This window comes from Ambystoma mexicanum, chromosome 2p, assembly GCF_040938575.1.
Source record: "Ambystoma mexicanum isolate Mex_15411 chromosome 2p, UKY_AmexF1_1, whole genome shotgun sequence".
NCBI lineage: Eukaryota > Metazoa > Chordata > Amphibia > Caudata > Ambystomatidae > Ambystoma > Ambystoma mexicanum.
This window is the reverse complement of record NC_090923.1, coordinates 1296777526-1296797169: the sequence shown is the minus strand read 5'-3', so window position 1 is coordinate 1296797169 and position 19644 is coordinate 1296777526. Positions and strand designations below refer to the sequence as shown.

The 19644-nt window shown below is 48.1% G+C and overlaps 1 protein-coding gene across 2 annotated transcripts in view; it reads right to left on the bottom strand.

Moving 5' to 3' along the window:
* SMIM10L3 (small integral membrane protein 10 like 3) overlaps window positions 1-19644 on the bottom strand; it is a 733015-nt gene that overhangs the window by 326333 nt on the left and 387038 nt on the right. The window lies entirely within an intron of this gene.

Genomic DNA, 19644 nt, shown 5'->3' with positions numbered 1-19644 from the left:
CATGTCTACCTCCTGTCACAGAGCACATATTGGCAACAGTGCTGCATCAGTCAATCAGGCATCGAGATGGCCATGTATCATGCATCCATGGCGTTTCCCAGTCATACACCCACCACTCACACACACGCACATGTATACCGTGCACGTCCATGAAGGTGAAATAAGCATCCATGTCTCACGCCCCAGACATGGAACAGTACAGACACAGGCATGCAAACATGTGTGCGTCGTCACATGCTGGTGCACATCATGCATTGCAACACAGGCATCATTGATGTGGATCACGCTTGACTGCATTCACATGCAGCACCATCATGTCCCTGCACACAGACATCCATACATTGGGAATGCTAGACATACGGCCGAGGTGGCCACTCCTGCCACACCTCAACATGCACTACGCTGCACATGAACACATGGAATCTTACCACTCAACTCCAGACAGGTCTGCAACTCGAGGACCTGGAGGTGAAGCGCTGGGCGTGTGCGCTCCAGGACCCGCATCTGCATGTTGGTCAACTGGTCCCGGGCCCACTTCTCCACCAGCCTTAACAAGGCGCAGGGCCTTGGTTTGGGTCCTGGAGCTGAAGTCCTCCCAGTGCTTTTGGACGCGTTGGTAGTCACGGGATGCCACCCCCTCCGCATTGATGGCATTCACAATGTCCGACCAGATCCTCCATCCTTCCTTGTCGAGGCGCGATGTCGAAAAGAGGGCATCATAATGCCCCAGGACTTGCTCCACCAGGATGTCAACTTCATTTGCAGTGAAGCTGACAGCCCTCTGCCTCTCTGCCAGGGGGTTGCCAATGGCCCCGGATGGTCTTTGGTCCGACATGGCAACCCCCGGGGCAGGTGTGGGTGGGCAACTGGGTCCTGGGGCTGGGCTGTGGAGCGATGGTACACCAGTTGGGAGTCTTCTGGGTCAGCAGAGGTGGTCTCAGGAACAGGATCCCTGGCAATGACTTCTGTGCAGCCACCAAATAGTAAGGCACGTTGGCAGCAGGGCAGGCTGGCAGCAGCAGATGGCTCGTAGGAGGCTGCTCGGGGTTCTGGGGGGCAGGTAAATGGCCTTCTGGGCAAGAGTGTGGTCTTCCGTTTGTTGTCGCGTGGCCAGCTTGATGCAGAGTGAGTCCGCACATGAAAAAACAGCACGTGAACGTGTAATCCGAGGAAAGGCCCTTAGCGCATAAGTGCGTAAGTGATGTGACACACGGGGGTGTTGACTTCGCCAGGGGTTAAAGGTCCGCGCGGGTAAGCAGTTCACTGTACTTGCTTTTCGTGGAGACCGACCGTGTGTGTTTCTTCTTCTTGTGGGTTCACACGTGATTACTTCACAGCGCTTAAAGTCTGTACTTCTTGGGAGGTTTATTCCACACACGTGGGCTCCCGGGGGTTGCGTGCACATTTATTTTCATTTTTTGTGTGCCTGAGCATTGCGTGACCCGTCTTTTATCACCATGGGTCACAGACAGCCTAGCAGGAGCACAGGGGTGCGTCTAACATCACGTACCCTGCCCCCTTCGCCCCAATTGCCCAGGACAATTGTTGTGCGCACCTCCCATTGGCAATATACCATCTGTGCTATGGTTGGGAGGCCAACAAAAGGGAAGGGCAGCAAAGCTGGGTGACCTCCCAGGGCTGGGGCAAGTGGACGGGGTGTCCAGGGAGTCCAGGGAGGCCAAGGTGGACGCGGAGGGAGACGTGGCCAGGGTGTACCACCGGGGCTGGATGTCCAGCAATTTGCTGGGACAGCCATGTCACCACCCCCAGCGCGTCAGGGAGATGCTGCTGCTGTAGTCATCCCCAGCGCACATCTGACCCCACAGCCAGTGTCATCAGCTGGCACGGGCCACCAAGTGGTGGAAGCTGCAGGTGCAGCTGTGGCAACCACCACCCAGGCTGGGGGTCATCCAGCGCACCCTGCCTTGGCACAGGACTCCCAGGCGGATTTACAGGGCAGGAAGGCCAAGCCACGTGTGTCCAAGGTAGCTGTGACCAAGGCACATATTTTGACATCTGCTGACCCAAGCAGCTAGGTGGTGGGAGTTGCATGGGCAGATGCAGCCGACACCACCTCAGCAGTGAGTCTGCCAGCCAGGACTGTGCCGGTCACAGCCCTTGGCACTGAGGCAGTTGTGCTGCTGGGTCCTGGCAACAGCACCCAGCAGCCAATCACACAATCTAGGCCTTCCGTCCTCATGCCGATTCCTACTCCCATTGGCCAGTCCACCATTGCCACTGTCCCAACTGACCGGAGCGGCATTTGCCTTTCAGGGTACGCACAACCGGCCAAGAGGAGAAAGTGTGCTTCTGCGCAAGAGGCTGGGACTCCAGAAACGGCATCGGCCTCCGGCACGGTAAGGAAGAAGCCTTTCAATAAAGAGGAGCTGGACTTCCTTGTGGGCTACATGTCGGCACACGACCGCGATATGCTGGTGGTCTCAGGTTGACATACTACGCCTGCCTAGCGTCAGGTCCACTGGCAGTTCATTGCAGATGGTGTGAATGCAATGGGATATGAGAGGCGCACAGCCCAGGATTGCCACAAGCGTTGGACTGACCTCTAACGCTGTGCAAAACAAAAGCGTGCCTCTAATACTCCCTGACTCTGGTGACTGGCAGAGGGCCACCACCAGAGGAGGATGAACTCACTGCGCACGAGGGAATCGCTACAGAGTTTATCGATCAGGGACAGATTCAGGGAGTGGGAGAGATACTCGATTATGACACAACGTCCGGTGAGTCTTGATGCGTGTCTGTCCAGCCCATGTGTGTTTTGCTTGTGTGATGTGTTGTGATTGACTGCCAGTTCAGGCTATGTATTGATGAGTGACAGGTGTGACACACGCAATGCTTTACCGATGTGTGCTTGTCGTCATGCAGTCTGCATGCAGGACATGTGTGATCATTCATGGACCATTGCATTCCCTGCAAGCCCCTGTGGGTCCGTGGCAGGCTACTCATTGTACCACATCTCCAGTATCTTATCCGTCTCATGGTATTTGCTCATTCATATCATGCTTACTCAGGGTCACTTCATCATCATGCACATGTTTATGGTGTCCTTGTCTGAGTCGGGCACAGGCCTCCCTCTGTTACAGCCACCCTGCTTCCAGGCGACTGGTGTTGTGGCTTCTGCCTGCATAGATGTACTTGTGATGGTTCCTCATGTGTCCTGCTTTCTGTCCCCCTCTCATCTGTTGTAGTCTCAGTTGTCTCAGATGATGCAATTGACACCTGCAAACACTGTCTGCAACTTCACAGTACTGTGGTCAGCCATTCAGAGCCATGCACTGGCTCACTGCCATTCCCCGGGGGGGAGGGGTTCAGTGCATCCCTACAACCCAGTGCTAACACTTTGCACATGATGACTGCACTTGCCCTTACAGTGCTGTCATGTCACACACATGATTGGCATCACTACATTTCTGGTTCTGTTGATAGTTGAGGACGTACACATGTGATGTACTGCACACGTGCACTTCTGAGCCATGTTTCACGCTTCAACATGCCTATTCCCTTGTGTGTTGTCAAAGTGACCTGCCATGTATGTATCCATTTGCCTCCCTTCACTGTATTTCAAGGCACTTGCGTTGTTTCATCCTGTGGCACGTGTGCTTTTATAGATATTCATGTTCTTGTAGTGCATGTTGACATGCATTTTGCATGTGTCATGGACACATATATTGGACTTACTGCTGTGGCTATTTGGGAATTGTGCCATGGCTTTGCTACGTGCCATCTCTTTGTTGACATCTGTAATATTTGCAAAGATATTGGCCTGCCAGAAGGTTATGTGTGATGCAGTTGATATGCAACATGCAATACATGTGTGGGTTTTGCATTTGACACGCATCCATGTCTGCTTCCAGGGTCCCCTTCCATTTCATTGCCACTGAATGCATGCCAGAGTTTGTGTCGTGTGTGACATGGCTGTCTCATGTGTTGGCCCTCAATATAGTGTTGTATATGTGTGTGGTATGTGCTGCTGACATGTGTACTAATGTTTATTTTAATTTTTTTACAGGTGATGATGCACCAGAAGCAGTGGAGGAGGAGATGGCAGACAGGGTGGAGGGTTCAGGTCACCAACCATCCACCAGTGGTGGTGGAGTGGTAGGCTACGGACATCCCTCAGTGCTCCAGGCCATCCTGTCCAGGCCTGCCTCTGGGTATGGCTCTGAGGATCTCTCTGACTCTGATGTTGAATCGGATGCTCATGAATCCATGCCGATGACGGTGGGTAATTCTGCAATGGATTCTGTTCTGTCCGCCACACCTGCAGTGGCGGTAGACCCCTCAAGGGGCCAGTCAGTGTTGGTATGTCGGCCTGTGGTGGTTACTGGTGCAGAGTCACACTCCACAACATTTGCTCCTGTTCCTGGGGCAGCAGATCGACGGAGGAATGCAGTCCTGCAGCTGCAGGCTGTGCCAGCACAACAAGGACCACGTCTCATTGTGCCCTGGAGGTGTGGTGTCCAGCGCGGCCGTGCGCCACTGGGGAACACTGGGTGGGAGCAATCCATGTATGCCAATGTACAGCAACAGGGGGGAACAATTGAGATGTTGGCTCAAGGCATGGAAAGTTTGGCTGATTCCATTCTCCCCCCTGATAGGCAGGTGGAGCTCCAGCAGCAGGCAACGCAGTCCACGTGCCGCTAGCTCAGGCTGGGCACGGCGGCATCCAACATGGCCCACCGGGCAGAACTGGTGGCTCTGCACTCAGCTATTACTGCTGACGCACAGGTCAACAGAGAAGCCCTGAAGGTAGATCACTCCTCCCTCAGAAGTACTCTGGCTGCTCTCATCATGGGCCAGGAGACACGGGCAGAACAGAGGATGGTGCAGCTGGAATGCACCCTCTCGGTTCAATTCCATGCAAGCCGGGAGGAGGTGCGTCTGTCACGTGAGGCCTCCCTGGCAGAACTTCATGTAGCACGTGAGTCCTTGCAGGAGGAACTCCAGGTTACACGTGAGGTGGTGCATGGGGACCTCTGTGCCATATTCATACAGAACCAAGCTCACCAGGCCCGCATGCTTGCTGCCGTGGAGGGCTTGCTGGGGCTATGCGTGATCAGGCACCTGTGCCACGCGTACCTCCTGATGTACAACCAGGGGGTGACGACGACCTATCTCTCACTCAGGTCATGCCGTGAAGACCATGAGCCCATGGAGGAATATTTCTTTTTAGTTTCAACATCGACACATGTGGGTGTTGAGGTGCACCCTGTACCTCCCCCCTCCTGGGTGGTCCTCCCCCCGAGTCCACTATGGCCATTTTTATTTTTTGTCGATTGTACTTTTATTTTGCAGTGTGCTGCTATATGGCATCCGATGGCATCCATTGTGTGTTCTGGCTGGGCCCATACAGGCTTGTCTCGTGTTTGTGTTTGTAACTTGGGGTCTTGAACGATATGCCACTCCTGCTTCCCCTTTCCATGGGCTCGCAAGGATAGCACCGTGTGACAGTAACTTACACAGAGGCATTGGACTTCCGTCATATCGGTGGCCAGTCTGAAGTCCAACTTGTGTATACACACCTAGTGGGGATTCATGATGGTTTGTCCAGTGCACGGTTGGACTGCAATTTGGTGAGTATATTGTTGACTGTGCATGATTTCATTCTGCTAATTCATGTATTGCCTTGACTGTATACATTGTTGATGCACTTCATGCTGTATACTGTCCCATGCCCCCAATAGCTGTCAAGGCCACTCTCATGATGGTAGGAGGACATGTGTTGGCAATGTCACATTGAGGCACTTGTGCTATGGTGTTTACTCACTGTCTGACATTGTCACTGTTGGGTCCTGTGTTCATGATGTGTTATGCTGGTAAATTGATAGTCCTGTGTTGGCTTTGCTTTTGATGTGTCACAGGATCAGCAATATGTTTCTGTTGCAGATGTGGCTACAACAGAGTGGTTAAAATGGAAAATGTATGCTACAATGTGGGTTCATGCATTTCCTATGCTAACATCATTGAATCGTGCTGCAAACACACCCCCACAACACACACAACACCCCCCCACCACCGCCCAACATCCACCTACCCACACACTACTTGCCTTCTGAGACATGCTGTGCCCCTGCTGTACATGTTCACATTGACTTTTGTGATCGTGAAATGGCGCCGCTGGCTGTTTTTTTTTCCCTTTGTTTTTTTATGCAGCTACAAGGGTTTCCACCCCACTCACAGTACCGCGTGGTGTGGTGAGCGGGGTGTTGCGGGGGACAACCCCGCAGCACCCATATTTTCTTTTATTTTTTGGAATTCCCTGAAATGCATGCCACCAAAGGTTCAGGGTTTTGGTGTTCAGACATTTGGTGGCATGAATTTACTTACTTTTAGTATAGGTTGGATGTTTTTGCTCACTCTTTTCTTCAGAGTGCATGTCTGAGGGGATTGTCTGTGGCCTGTTTCCATTTGTAACAGTGTGCTTTGTGAAAGCTGTATCATGTGTGTTGATATTTTTATTGAGGTTTTCACATTGCATGCCATGGCATGGTGTGTGGGGTGGGTGACATGGGGTTGAGGGAGGTTTAGGTGACATACCAGCATTTGGATGTGCTATTTTGCATGGGGTGGGGTGTAATCTGTAGCTTGCATGTGTGCCTTTTGGTCACACAGGATTGTGTATGTTTAAGTGGCTAGGGATGCACACTTTGCTGCAAATCCAAGGACACATTCTCAGGGTGTTAAGGTTGTGACAGTTGACTGTCCCATTTCATCATCGATTGTCACCTGGAATGTGCCAGGCCTGTGTGCACTCCGCAGGAGGGGGGGGGGGAGTTTAGGTGAAAAATGTAGCCACAAGCTGGGTACGGGCTGTCTCGCCACGTGCCCTTTCCCCTCCCATGTGCAGCGGCTGTGCGTGTGGTTGGGGATGTGGGGGCACCACCATGTCCACCGGTACGCCCTGCCGGGTTGCAACATTGTGCAGGACACATGCTGCCACAATGAACCTGCACACTACTGGGGGCGCATATAGTAGCTTCCCACCAGAGTGGTCAAGGGAGCGGAAACGTGACTTGAGCACTCCAAATGTGCGCTCCACTATTCCCCGGGATGCAATATGGGCTGCGTTGTATCTTACCTGGGGTGGTGTGGTGGGGTTTCGTATTGGCATCATCATGTGGGTGCTCAGAGGGTAGGCACTATCCCCTGGGGAGGTTATAATGGTTGTCATTAGTTGGGTTTGTGTATTTGTCTGTGTGTGACATGCATGCATGTGTACAGGCATCTGTACTCACCAATGAGCAATGTGTTGCCATGCCTCCCAGCTTCCAGGTCCCGGTGTAGGGCTGACATTCTGAATATGAAACTGTCATGGGTGGACCCAGGATAGTTTGCATAGACAGAGGTGATGATTCCCTTGGCATCGCATACAACCTGCATGTTGATGGAATGCCAGTGCTTACGGTTGCGATAGATGTGCTCAGTGGCCCTAGGTGGACATAGGGCCACATGGGTGCAATCAATGGCACCGAGCACTCTGGGGAAGTGTGCCACCCAGTAAAAGTCCTGGACCACGGCCTGCCTTTCTGCGGGGGCTCTGGGCATGTATTTGTGCCTGCGGACTGAGGGGCGTGTAGTCATGATTGCGACACCTGGTGTAGGCAGCGTGACTGCGTGGCCTGTGAGACCCCCCAACTATGGCAGTTGTCCGCTGAAATGAACCAGCGGCCAAAAAATGCAGGACATTGAGCACCTTTTCCAAGGCGCTTAGTGCTTGGGAGCACAAGGTGGGTGATGTGAGGGCATCCTCCCATTCAGTGACCAGGTCTAGGATGATATGAGGTGGAAACCTATACATGCCATAGACCTGGTCATCAGGCATTCCAAAAAGGCTGGTCCTGGGTAAGAAAATGCAGGGCCTGGCTATCTTCTTCCTCCTGTCCCCCGATCACTGCTGCGAGAAATGGGACATTCATCGTAGCTGTATATGCTTGCTTGTTGTTTGTGCGTGCTTTTATGCTGCGCCAGCCCGCTTCCGCCTGCTTTCGCGTGGCGGATGTGTTTCCGGCTTTGCGTGTCTTTTGACGTGCGCGGGTTTGCCCAGTTCAATTCCATGAATATTTGTTCTTAGCGCGTGTGTGGGCGTTGCAAGGGTTTCACTGCTGTACTTCCCCCGTTACGCCCACATTTTCAAGTGTCTTTCCCCATTTCACATGTTCCGCCCCCTTTTTAGGTGTGTGCGCTGGACATTGTGCGCCTTCACTGGGCGATTCGCGCACAGCTTTCAGGATGTCGCAGTGACGTGTGTGCCACGCGCGGATTCAGCGCAGGTCCCAGGGAAGTCACGCGCAGTACCTTCCATGAATCGGTAAACGGCTGCATGCGTGCATTTCGCACACATGCACTGCGTTTCTCACGCTTGCGCTAGACATTTCAGCGCACAATGAATCCATGAATTACCCCCATTATTGGTAGCACCTCCGGAATCCTTCCGTACTTCTTCCCGTTTGACCTGAAGCACACAGCGTTTCCCATTCACAAATTTTAAGGGCCAACTCCCTGATGAACACCTGCCTTCAGTATACCAGGTGGGTTCCCCCTCATTATGGGGGCGGGATCAACTTCACAGAAAATAAGGCTTTCAGAATTGCACTCCACAATATGCCCCAAGTATTGTTGAGTATGCACTACTGTGTCCTCTACCGAAACAACTCCAGTCTCCCCTCTTCTTGGGTCTGGATCCACTGTAAGGCTCCTGGCATTAGTTGCCGCGGCGGGTGCCCCATGTGATGACATAACCACATTATTTTTAGTCAAGCCATGAGAAAACAAAAACTCCTTAGCAGTTACATGCATTTTTATATTTTCTAATTTAAAAAGTAGGGATTCCAGTAGCACTGAATTAGCTTGTCTTTCAGTCTTAAGGCTCTCATATAATGAGACTAGAATGCAGAGGACCTGATTTATTTCCACCAATTATTGATCCCCTGAAGGCACCCACACCCTGTGACCTCAGATTTCCTTGCAGGAAGTGTGGCGAGGTACCAATTGTTGAGAAAGATGTTTCAAGATCCGGAATATACCGGTGGCTAATCCCAGGTGACGAGTCTAAATAACTTGAATAATCTCTGCTCTGAATATAGTGAGCTGAGGGTTCCATAACATGTTGTGGTGTAATAATGGTATTTGTGGAGATTGGCGCTAATCCTGCTTTCCTCTGTAAAGATGTTGCCTGCTTGCCTTATTTAGAGAAGTAGGAGGTAATTAATTTGGCAGATGATTTACCCGCCTGCTCTTCCCCAACCAAGTCCACTGATTTACTGTTTGCTGAGGACGGTCCCAACGTCTGTGAATCTATCTGTGGAACAAATTCACGTATAGCATGGTCTAGAAGCACAACAGCCAACAGTGATGGGGGAGCAGCATATTCACTGCAGCCCAGATCTCTTCATCTGCAATGAGTGCTCCAAGTATTGGGGGGAGACATTTCATGTTGTCTGCCCCGTAGATCGTACATATAATTGGGGTTCCTCCTCTCACTACTTGCTTAGACCCCCAGATTCTGCGGACCAACAGTAAATACTGTCTAGGTATTATTAAAAGCACTCACCAGCTCTTACTGCCAAAAAATGTTACTTCGGTCCGTGCTCTGCTCACCCCCGTGCCACGAAGTCCAGACAGAATGCACAGACTGGGCCTCATTACGGGTCCGGCGGTAACCGTGCCGATGATACCGGCGGGTTGCTGCCGGACCCGTAATGATTTACCGGCGCCTGACCTGCCCTGGCGGCCCGGAAACTCAGTTGGCGGTAAATTGTAAGTACCCATTCCCATAGAGTCCGATAGGACTCTTTGGGAGTGGGGACCACAGAAGCACCAGCGCCGTTAATAACAGTGCCGGTGCTTCTGTGAAAACTCTGCGGGTGGGTGCCGTCCCGCCTGGCAGTATTGACCTGCCGGGCGGGACGGCACCCGCCCGCAGAGTTGAAGTGTGCCAGTCTGGAAACAACAGTGCTGGTAAGCTTACCAGAACTGTTGTTTCCAGACCGGCACACTTAGAATGAGGCCCACTGTCTCCACTCCGCTCCGCGGTATGTTTAGCGATTTTAACACTCCTCCTCCTTCCAAGCAATGGTCAGCAACGACAGACTGCAGCTCCAAGATTCGCACACAGACTGTCTCCACTCGTCTCCACTCCACTCTGCGGTATGTTTGGGGATTTTAACACTCCTCCTCCTTCTAAGTAATGGTCAGCAACGGCAGACTGCACCTCCAAAATCCGCACACAAACCTCACTTATGTCTTCCAGGAGGTCCCAATCTTTATATCTTAGCCTCTCAGAAAACAGGCGTGAAGGTTCAGAGTTCTGATTCCTGGGTGAAGAAGATGTCCACCCTCTTGCAAGAGTAGATGCACTCTCTGGGGAAGACAGAATAGGGGGCGGAAGGTCCAAGAACCACGCTCTCCTGGCCCAATCCGGAACACTCAGGATTATTGATTTCCTGAACTTCCTCAACCTAATGATGACATGAGGAATGACGGGGGACTGTGAGAATGCGTACAGGAGTGGAAATTGCCAGCCCACCATGAACGCGTCCCCTAGAGCTCTTCTCTGAGGACATTCCCTCGGGCATAACAGGTTGCATTTCCTGTCCTGTTGATACTGGAGGCGAACAATGCCCCTTGAGGGATTCCCCAAAGGGCAAAGATCTCAAGAAGGACTTTCTGAGCTAATCCCCTGATTGGGAGATTGTGCGCAGCCTGCTCAGAGCATCTGCATCGTGTTCGCTTCTCCAGCTAGGTGAACGGCTGACAGAGAGATTCTGTTTGCAGTACCCAAAACCATAGATGCATTGCCTTCCTGCAAAGTGGTAGTGACCCTACACCTACATTTTTGTTGAGGTAATGCATGACCACTTTGTTGTCCATCATTATCAAGACGTTTTTCCCCTGTATGGAAGGTAAAAAAGCCATCAGAGCCAGTCTTATCACCCTCAGCTCTAAGTCTGCTGATTGTGAGATTGCTCATGTGAGCTCCCCATCCCGTGAGGCAAGAATCCATGACTACTGCTATCTCCGGCCAGGTTTGCCAAAAAGGTTCCCCTATCATCACTTTCTCCTGGCAGGCCCACCACGGGAGATCCTGTGCAACCTTGCTTGGGACCTGAAGAAGGTCCATCATTCTGCCTGAGAACTGTGACCATTGGGATCTTAGGGCCCACGGAAGGGCTCTCATCCTTAAGCGGCCTGGCACCAAGAAAATGCAGGACGCCATGAGGCCCAGCAACCTCAAAAAATGGAAATCCGTCAGATATTGGGCATTCTAAAATCTTATACAAGACAAGGCGTAGTCACACCAGGAATTCATTATGCACAAACATAAATTAGCACAATTTCATTATTGATCCTATTGTGAAATGCTGGACGAATCAACTTAGTCCTGCTAGTACAGTCAGTACAAGAAAAAAATAATTACAACTGTCACATAATGACATGTCATTACTTTTTGTCTGCCTAGTGCAAGCACTTGTTATTGCAAAAATAATTTATTTTGCTTCTTTGGCTTGCGTATTAAAAGCATGTTTTTGTTTTAAAAATTCGTTCTTATCACATCAACATGAGCATTCCTGAGGTAGTGCTAAAGAATTATAAACATGTTGATTGTACATACAAAAATCTGAATGCATACAGCAGGCCAGACAGATGAAATGGAATGAAGTGAAGGATTGATGAAATTATTATTTAGTACTAAAACAATGAGAACACTCCCTCGGTCATGCTAACTCTTTAACTAATAAAATGAAACAATCAAAGAATGAGAAACCAAAAAGTCACAGTCAAAGGCTCAGGGGTCTACATAAAATACAGCATAAATCAGTATAACTCTGGTGCCTTCCAGACGTGGCCACTGCAGATTTCCAAGGCTATACGTTTTTGGCGCATATGTAGGTTAGCTCTGCCTTCTTCAGGACCAATGGAGACAACCCCTAAAGACCAAAACATAGTGATATATTAATATATTAAAAATCTGTTCCACTAACAGGCTAGATAAAAATCACTGGGTTGGTTGCCTATCTACATGGACTAACTCCAGCACCAATAAAAACACACAGCGTGAAACCTTCACCGACAGGTGCACAAACCAACGAAGCAAAAGTGAACACAATTCTTTAATTTTTTATTTTACCCAATAGATGAGATGCCGCCCAAAGCCAGCAAACTCACCCTCATCCATCCAGGAAGTTCATGTATTCAAGGATCATGTGTCAACATGAGTATCATTCAAATGCCAACTTCGGTGTAAATTCACCTTGCTTCCTAGAGGATAACAATAAATATCAATGGGGGATTCCACTTCTATCTACGCAAAAACAAAAGCAACATATGTGCTCAGACATACCAGTTGTATCAGCAACAGCAGTTGCTCAGAAAGAACTAGCCAATCCAATTAATGTGGCTTGTAACTTTTCAATGCTGGATCTGCAGCATCCTCTGCCGGCATAAAACACAAAAAAAGGAGTGTATTCGTAGGTCATGCGCCCTACTTTGAGTAGTCCTTGTTTAGTTATCAAACGTGCATGTCCCCACTAGGGTGACTGGGCTTACATGACTTCTAATCCAAGCGGCGAACCGAGAATGCTATCACTCTATGTCTAACTGAGACGTTTGTCCTTTTGCATGCTCTATTTACTGAAACAAAATCACATGGTGTTGGGTCGTCTGCGTGCACATACGTGCACTAAAAGAATATCGCATTACACATTAGCAGCGGAACCACCATCTTTAAGTGGTACTGTCTCTCCATAGATATAACAGCGGAAGATTGCGTCAAGGCAATGGTGACATGGGAGCCAAAGTCTACCAGCTGACTAAATGTCCTAAAAAGAATTTGGAATTAAAATTGATCCTGATCTTTCTCGTTTCATAGTTTAGGTCACATAGTTAGCCCGTTGATATGTATGAAGTAATCCAATGGGTTAGTGCCTGACTCTCTGCTATGGCTATAATAACTAACCCAGTATGACACTCTGCTGCATAGATGCAAATCAGGCCCACGATAAACGGGCATCTATGGAAGTGCATTCACACCTAGTAGCAGCCTCGTTGTTGTGTGGGGAGGCACCATCTTGGAAGGGCATCAAAACTTGAATGTAGGGAATTAAGAGTATTAGTTCCTGACAAGCGTTAGTTTACATCATGATTTTTGGTATTTTGTCTAAGTTAAATCGCTATCCCTGTTAGGTGATGTAGTCTACTCATCTAGTGCACCCTGTAGAATGTATGTGCAAACCCAACGGGTGTGTGCCTGAGTTTGGTACATTAAAGAAGCACCTATTAGATAGGTGGCATTGCTTCATTGAGGCCTCTATGATGAGAGTTAAGACTGTGAATCCACTGTGCCTCCTTCAGCAGGAGTATTATTTGTGGGTTTGAGACGTATTTCACAATGTCAATTATCCACCAACATAGATCATCCGCCATGTGCTGGTATTCGATAAAGTAAGAAACCATTGGAGCTGAAGTATTCTTACATCGAATTCTAGAGCGATGTTCATTGATTCGTATGTCAGCTGCCCTAGAGGTTTGGGCCACATATCGAACCCCACATGTACATTGTATGCAATAAACCACTTGAGTGGTTTTTCAGCCTGAGATACATTTCAAATCCCATTGTCTGTCCCTAATCTTAAAGGTTTGAGTTTTATTTAGTAAATGTGCAAGTCCTGCAACTGCCACATGGGAAATAACCACGCAAGGGAGGCAAATCCCAAGTTGAACTGGTCGTCCTTTGTATTGCCCTTGAATGGCCCAATTTGTACTTCAGATTTTGTGACCATTTAAAGGCGAAAAGAGGTACTTGTACATTTGGTAGACAAGACACCAACAGTGGCCAATATTTTCTGATCATCTTTTTAAGTTAGAAAGAATGAGTGCTGTACGTCGTAACACAAGTCAGTCTCTCATCTGTTTGTCTATGTTTTTTTTGGTTCAAGGAGAATTTCCCTATGTGTGAAACATGCTCTTTTCATAGAGTGGCAGATCCTTTTTTTGGATAATCCCTCGCCCTCAGACAGAGGCTGAGGTTGTTTGCGTGTTCGTAATAATCCTGTACCAAAGCATAATTCCGTCTCAGACGCAAAAATTGTCCGAAAGGAAGATTCTCCTTGAGATTCCTCGGTGAAAGCTTGAAAAATTAAGGGTATTATTCCTATCTGTGACTTTTTTATATAATGAATAAGACAGGTATCCTGCTGCAGCTTTTATAATCAGATTTAAAAAGTGAATTTGCTGGTGAATAAACTCCATAGTGAACTTTATGGTGTTGTGACGTAGGTTAAGCCAATTAAAGAAATCAGGAAGTGGCTCCTCACTCTCTGTTTAAATGTAGATAATATCATTGATATACCAGAAACAGTGGCCAATCTTGGATCTAAATGTATTAGTTTCTGAAAGAACAAATTATTCCTAAAATTACGCCATAAATAGTACCGCCACGCTGGGTGTGAAAGCCACGCCATTGCTGTTCCTCTAACTTGTAGGAAGAATTGATTTGCATATTTTAAGAAATGTTTCCAAAACACTATGCTCATGATGTTGGGTGACGTCCCTGCATCCCTGACACGGGACACTGCTGTTACAGCCAGAAATCTAGCACCTTGGATCTGCACTCACAGCAGGAGGTTTTTCAGCCATTGCTTTTGCCTCCAGTAAAATCTGCTTCTTCTTCGCTCCCACATAGTAAGTGGTGTTGCAATCCCACCACTAGGCATAGTGGCTGTCAGGAAGGTCCAGCCTTACCTCGCAGCTCCGTCTAACCAGAAAAGACCAGAGTTAAGGCTTGTTGATAATTAGCCTTTGGCATTTTTGACAACTGTGTGAAAGTTTGGAGTAAGAGGGAGGTTGGGAGAGCATTGGAAGTGTAGGCTGCATAGATTGAAGCGAAGCAGGAGGAGGGAGGTTGGTGATAGAGAGAGCGAGAGACAGAGAGGAGGTTAGAGCAGTAAGATTGTGGTGAGTGGAAGGAGTTAAAGAAAGGGCACGAACATTCAAATAGCTCTGGCTTTTGTTAGTCAATGTGTGCATGAAATAAACAGAATAAGCAAGCAGAGTGTGGGCTAATCCCCACTATAACTAGTGATCTTACAGTCCCTAGATGTAAGGAGTTCCTGCACCCTATTTCCAACAGTTCTCTCAGTTTCTTCTACTTAGTTCTCATTCCCAGGTTTTAAGGGTTCTCGCACCCTCTTTCCCACAGTTCTCAGGGTCTTTTTGCCTTCATTGTCTTTCCCGGGTGTTAGCGCCATATCTGGCACCTGTGAGTGGTTCTGTAAGTGGGGCCATGAGTAGCAGCCGTTTCAGGATGGATTAGAGAGGATGACCTAAAGATTGGTGAGGGTCCTCATTATATCCCTCCTTGCCCCTCTCTCTCGCTCTCTCCCTCTCTAGCATCTGCTCCTCCAGCCACCTGCCCCAACCTCACTCTCTTGCCCGGCAACTCAACTCAGGTCACACTCCCACAAAGATTTTCACTAGTTTGTCTGTCTTCCTAGGTGCACTATTTTAGCTATTCTCGTCTGCTACCTTCTCGTCATCAAAATATGAGTCCATGCCTCTTTGTACTACCTCCCACTAGTCCTTTATCGGGCTTGGACTTCACCTCTTTACTTTTTTCTACTACCTTCTAACTTAACGGTCCTCCACTTCACCACTTTAGTTCATTCTACTACCTCCTCCTTCATCTCCTTGAGTTTATCCAATGTTTCAACTTCAGTTCTTTATGTGACCCCCTCTTTCACATTCCGAAGATGTCTCCAATCTTGCACCTCTGTCAAAAATGTCTCTACCCACTTTGCTTCACTTTGTGCCCCATTTCCTGTTATTTTCTTACCTATCTCTCATCACTATTTTCTCGGACAAGCTGTCTATTATCTTTCCCATCTTCTTTCCCCCTTTGGCCAAATTGTTCTCATCTCTTTCTTCTCTCATAATGAGTTAGTTTCCACAATCCACAATTTACTTCAAACTCCCCCACCTTTTTCACCCCACCTTCTTCCCTCCACTCCTCTAGGCCCTTCTCCTTCTGGCACTCTGGGTTTATCTACTCACAACTTCTTTGCCATATTGAAGGTCCTATCTCCCTCTTTCTCTTTATGTCACTGGCATAAGGACTGTCTATTTTTGGGATTCCTTGGTCAACTTGGGTCCCCCTCTTTCTTTGGGTTTAGGAGCAGTTTCTGCACCCACACTAGGGGAGATGAGCATATAGGTGCTGCTGGGTGCATTGCAATACTACTCCTGGATGCTCTTAAAAGAGCTGGAGTAGCTATATTTCCACTGCGATGAGCCACTCCCTTCTGCATGTGGTATGGCTGGGATATCCTTGGCCTCCTGCCAAAGTCACCCCTTGGGTCCAGCACCCTACTGCTTGTGGTGGCACCATGCTCTTTTGCCGACACCATCATTTATCAATTAGGCCAGGCAGGGGACCTCATCACAGAGTATAGAGGATGTTGGAGGTGACATCAATAGAGAGGAGGAGGGGTGTCTTCAGATGGTGATTAGAGGGGCCATCCAGGGAGAGGTGATAAAGACAGAGGAAAGGTGGTTGAAAGTAACATTATAGTAGAGGTAGCAGAGTGAGTTTAGAAGGAGGTTGGAAGAGGAGTTGAAGAGGGGGAGGACAATGAGAGAGGTGGGTAGAGGAGAAGACCAAAGGAAGGTGAGAGAGGAACAGACACAGACTTAGACTGTGGGGTATGAGCAGAGGAAAGGTGGAGGAATAAACATGTAGCAAAGAATGTAGGATGTGGAAGTAAGAGAGAGGATAATACATAGAGCAGGAGGTGCAGGAATGTTCTCCTGAGGTAGGCGATAGTAGCGACTCTTCGAAGAAGTAGAGAAAGAATGGGTGTTGGGGACTAGAGCCAAGACCGTAAGGGTGGATATGGCATGCAGATCAAATCTGTAGAAAAGCTCAGGTGGACAACCGCTTAGTGAAAGCTCTCTGGTGTATTCTGCTATCACCTAGCCCTGACTGTTTCAATTGTCCAAGTCTAACATGTAATCGCCCCAGGTGAAGACACTTCCATGAGTCTAGGATGAGAAGTGTACCTGAATCTACAGAACAAAGAGCCAAGAAAGATGTTCAAGGACACTCAAACCCCTAGGGCTGTGAGTAACTGAGAAGTGACGACATACACAGGGAAGGGATCAGAAGATTGGGGGTTACAATACACAGGGAAGAGTTGCACGAAACTAAGGCAAAGCCATACTGTTTATTTTAAACAGCATTTTTCCTAAAAGAGAATTTTCTGTTGATTCCCAGTGCCAGTTATTTAAGGGAAATCCTCAAGGTATCTGGGAAGTGCTGATAAGTAGTTTAATTTCACCCGACATTGTAACTACCCTCACCTCATTACCCTCGATAAACCTTTATTCAGCATTTGTCTGTGTCTGTGTGGATCCTGCTTGGCTGCTTGGCAGTTGGTGTAAGAAGTGGGATTAACTGGCCTAACCCAACACTTGACCCAGTAGATTGACTCACTGGATCTGTATACCTAGGTTTCCGTTTGGGGAGGAAAGAGGCCAACCTAACAGAATATCTCAACAATAAAGAGACCAATCTCCATCATGTGGCGCTCCTAGTCTCTTGGGTTCCATACGTCCAGAGGTTAAACATGGCTTTGCATCCAGTAATAACTAGATCATCACAGCCACCAGCATGAGCTCAGAGAAATATCTCACAGCAGTCAGGCCCTTCCACCAAGAGCTTGGCCATTTGAGCTTCTCTACGGGTTGGGTCATTGCGCCTTCTGCACTTCTCTGTATTGTGGTCCTGACTCGAGGCTGGGCTCAATATTGTAATGTGTTACTGTGCATCAAGAGTAAAGTAAACATGATACATGTTGTTAACTGGCTATATTGGCCTACATTTTGTGTAGGCCAGTCTAGCCATGTAATAACACTTAGGGTTGCTTTATCCTTGATGCACAGCTATTGTGCATCAAAGGTAAAGCAAACATGATAAGTGTTATTATGTTGCTAGATAGTCCTACATTACTGGTGCCAGTATGATTATATTTTCTTAATGTAGGCCAGTGTAGCCGCATTATCATGTTTGCTTTACGCTTGATGGAATGTAAAAGGTGACATGCAACATTAAGAAAGTATATACAAACGGGCACTCCTAGTGTTATTACGCAGCTAGACTGATCTACATTAGTAGTGCTAGTGTGCATTTACTTTCTTAATGTGGCATGACATTTTTGACTTGGCATCAAGGGTAAAGCAAACATGATAAGTGCTATTTCATGTCTAGCTTGGCCTATCGTGTCAGTGTGCATGTCATTTCTTACTGTGGCATGGCATGTGTTACTTTTTACTTGGCATAAAGGGCAAAGCAAACATGATGAATGTTATTATATGGCTAGACTGGCTTACATTGGTGGCTCCAGCCCAGCCATATATTGGTTGTGTGTCATGGAATTTTTGTACTTTGAGTCAAGGGTAAAAGCAAACATTAGTACACTGGCCTATCTTGGCATAGCCAGTCTGGATATACTTTCTTTCTGTAACATAGCATTTTTTACTTGCTGGGAGTCCTTATATGGTAATACTGGCATATATTGGAGCAGCATGCAAGGACATTTATGGGCACAGCCAGCATGAACATGTTTCATATACTGGCATATGTTGTGTCCAAAGGCATCATACAAATCTGTTGGAAAATGGTCATGTGCACTGTATTGTATTGTACATGCAGCAATTGTGTACTGTCATGTGCTACCATACAAAATTGATTGCAAACTGTGTGGCATTTTACCAAATTTCTCACAGAAAGTATTGTAAAATGCACCATTTTAAACCAATCTTTTAAAACCTTTCGCAGGGGGGAAAATACACCTGAACCCCTCTTGTCTGTATCGGGCGCCCTCCACAAAAACTGGAAAGTGTCAAAGCGGACACAGGACTCTGTAAAACACTTTCATCCCTGGTGAGAAGCAACTCTATCGTAACTGAAGGTTGCAGGGCCACATGCATGCCTCTTGATTTGTGTGTGTTAGTTTTCCTTTGTGATATATCTTAAGTTTGAAACATGTGTCAACTATAAGAATAAATATAGGTTGCACTAGCTCAACCAGACTGTGTCTTGTCAATATCATAGATACCATACTCTGGAATAAACAAATACCCAGTTCATGTGACAAGGGTTTCCACTATTATATAATTGATGTTTCAACAATGTTTTATTTAAGAAATAAAGAAAAGAACATTCATCTCCCTATTGGTAAAGGGTTATCCCTACCTAATGTGAGAACTCAAAGGATGTCTCGCCTGCTAGACCTCAGGGACTTGTCATCCAAGTGGCCAGGACACGATCATCACTTTTGGATCTTGTTGCTGGGGGCAGACCAGTGCGGGAGGATCACCTGGGTGAGGGGTCTTCGGGGAGTGGGGGTGGGGCACCCGATGGTGAGACGTGGTATTCTGCCCATCCAACCCCTCCTATTTTGTAGGATCCGATGACCCAACTTCCCCCCCTTTCTGCACAAACACTGGGCCGAGGAAGAGGGCGACTGAGAGCAGGCAGACTAATCCGTATACATCGTATGGACATGTCCCACTTATCGGGGCAGGCAAAGTCAGGCACTTGACTTCAAGTGCATACACCTAATTCCAATTAGC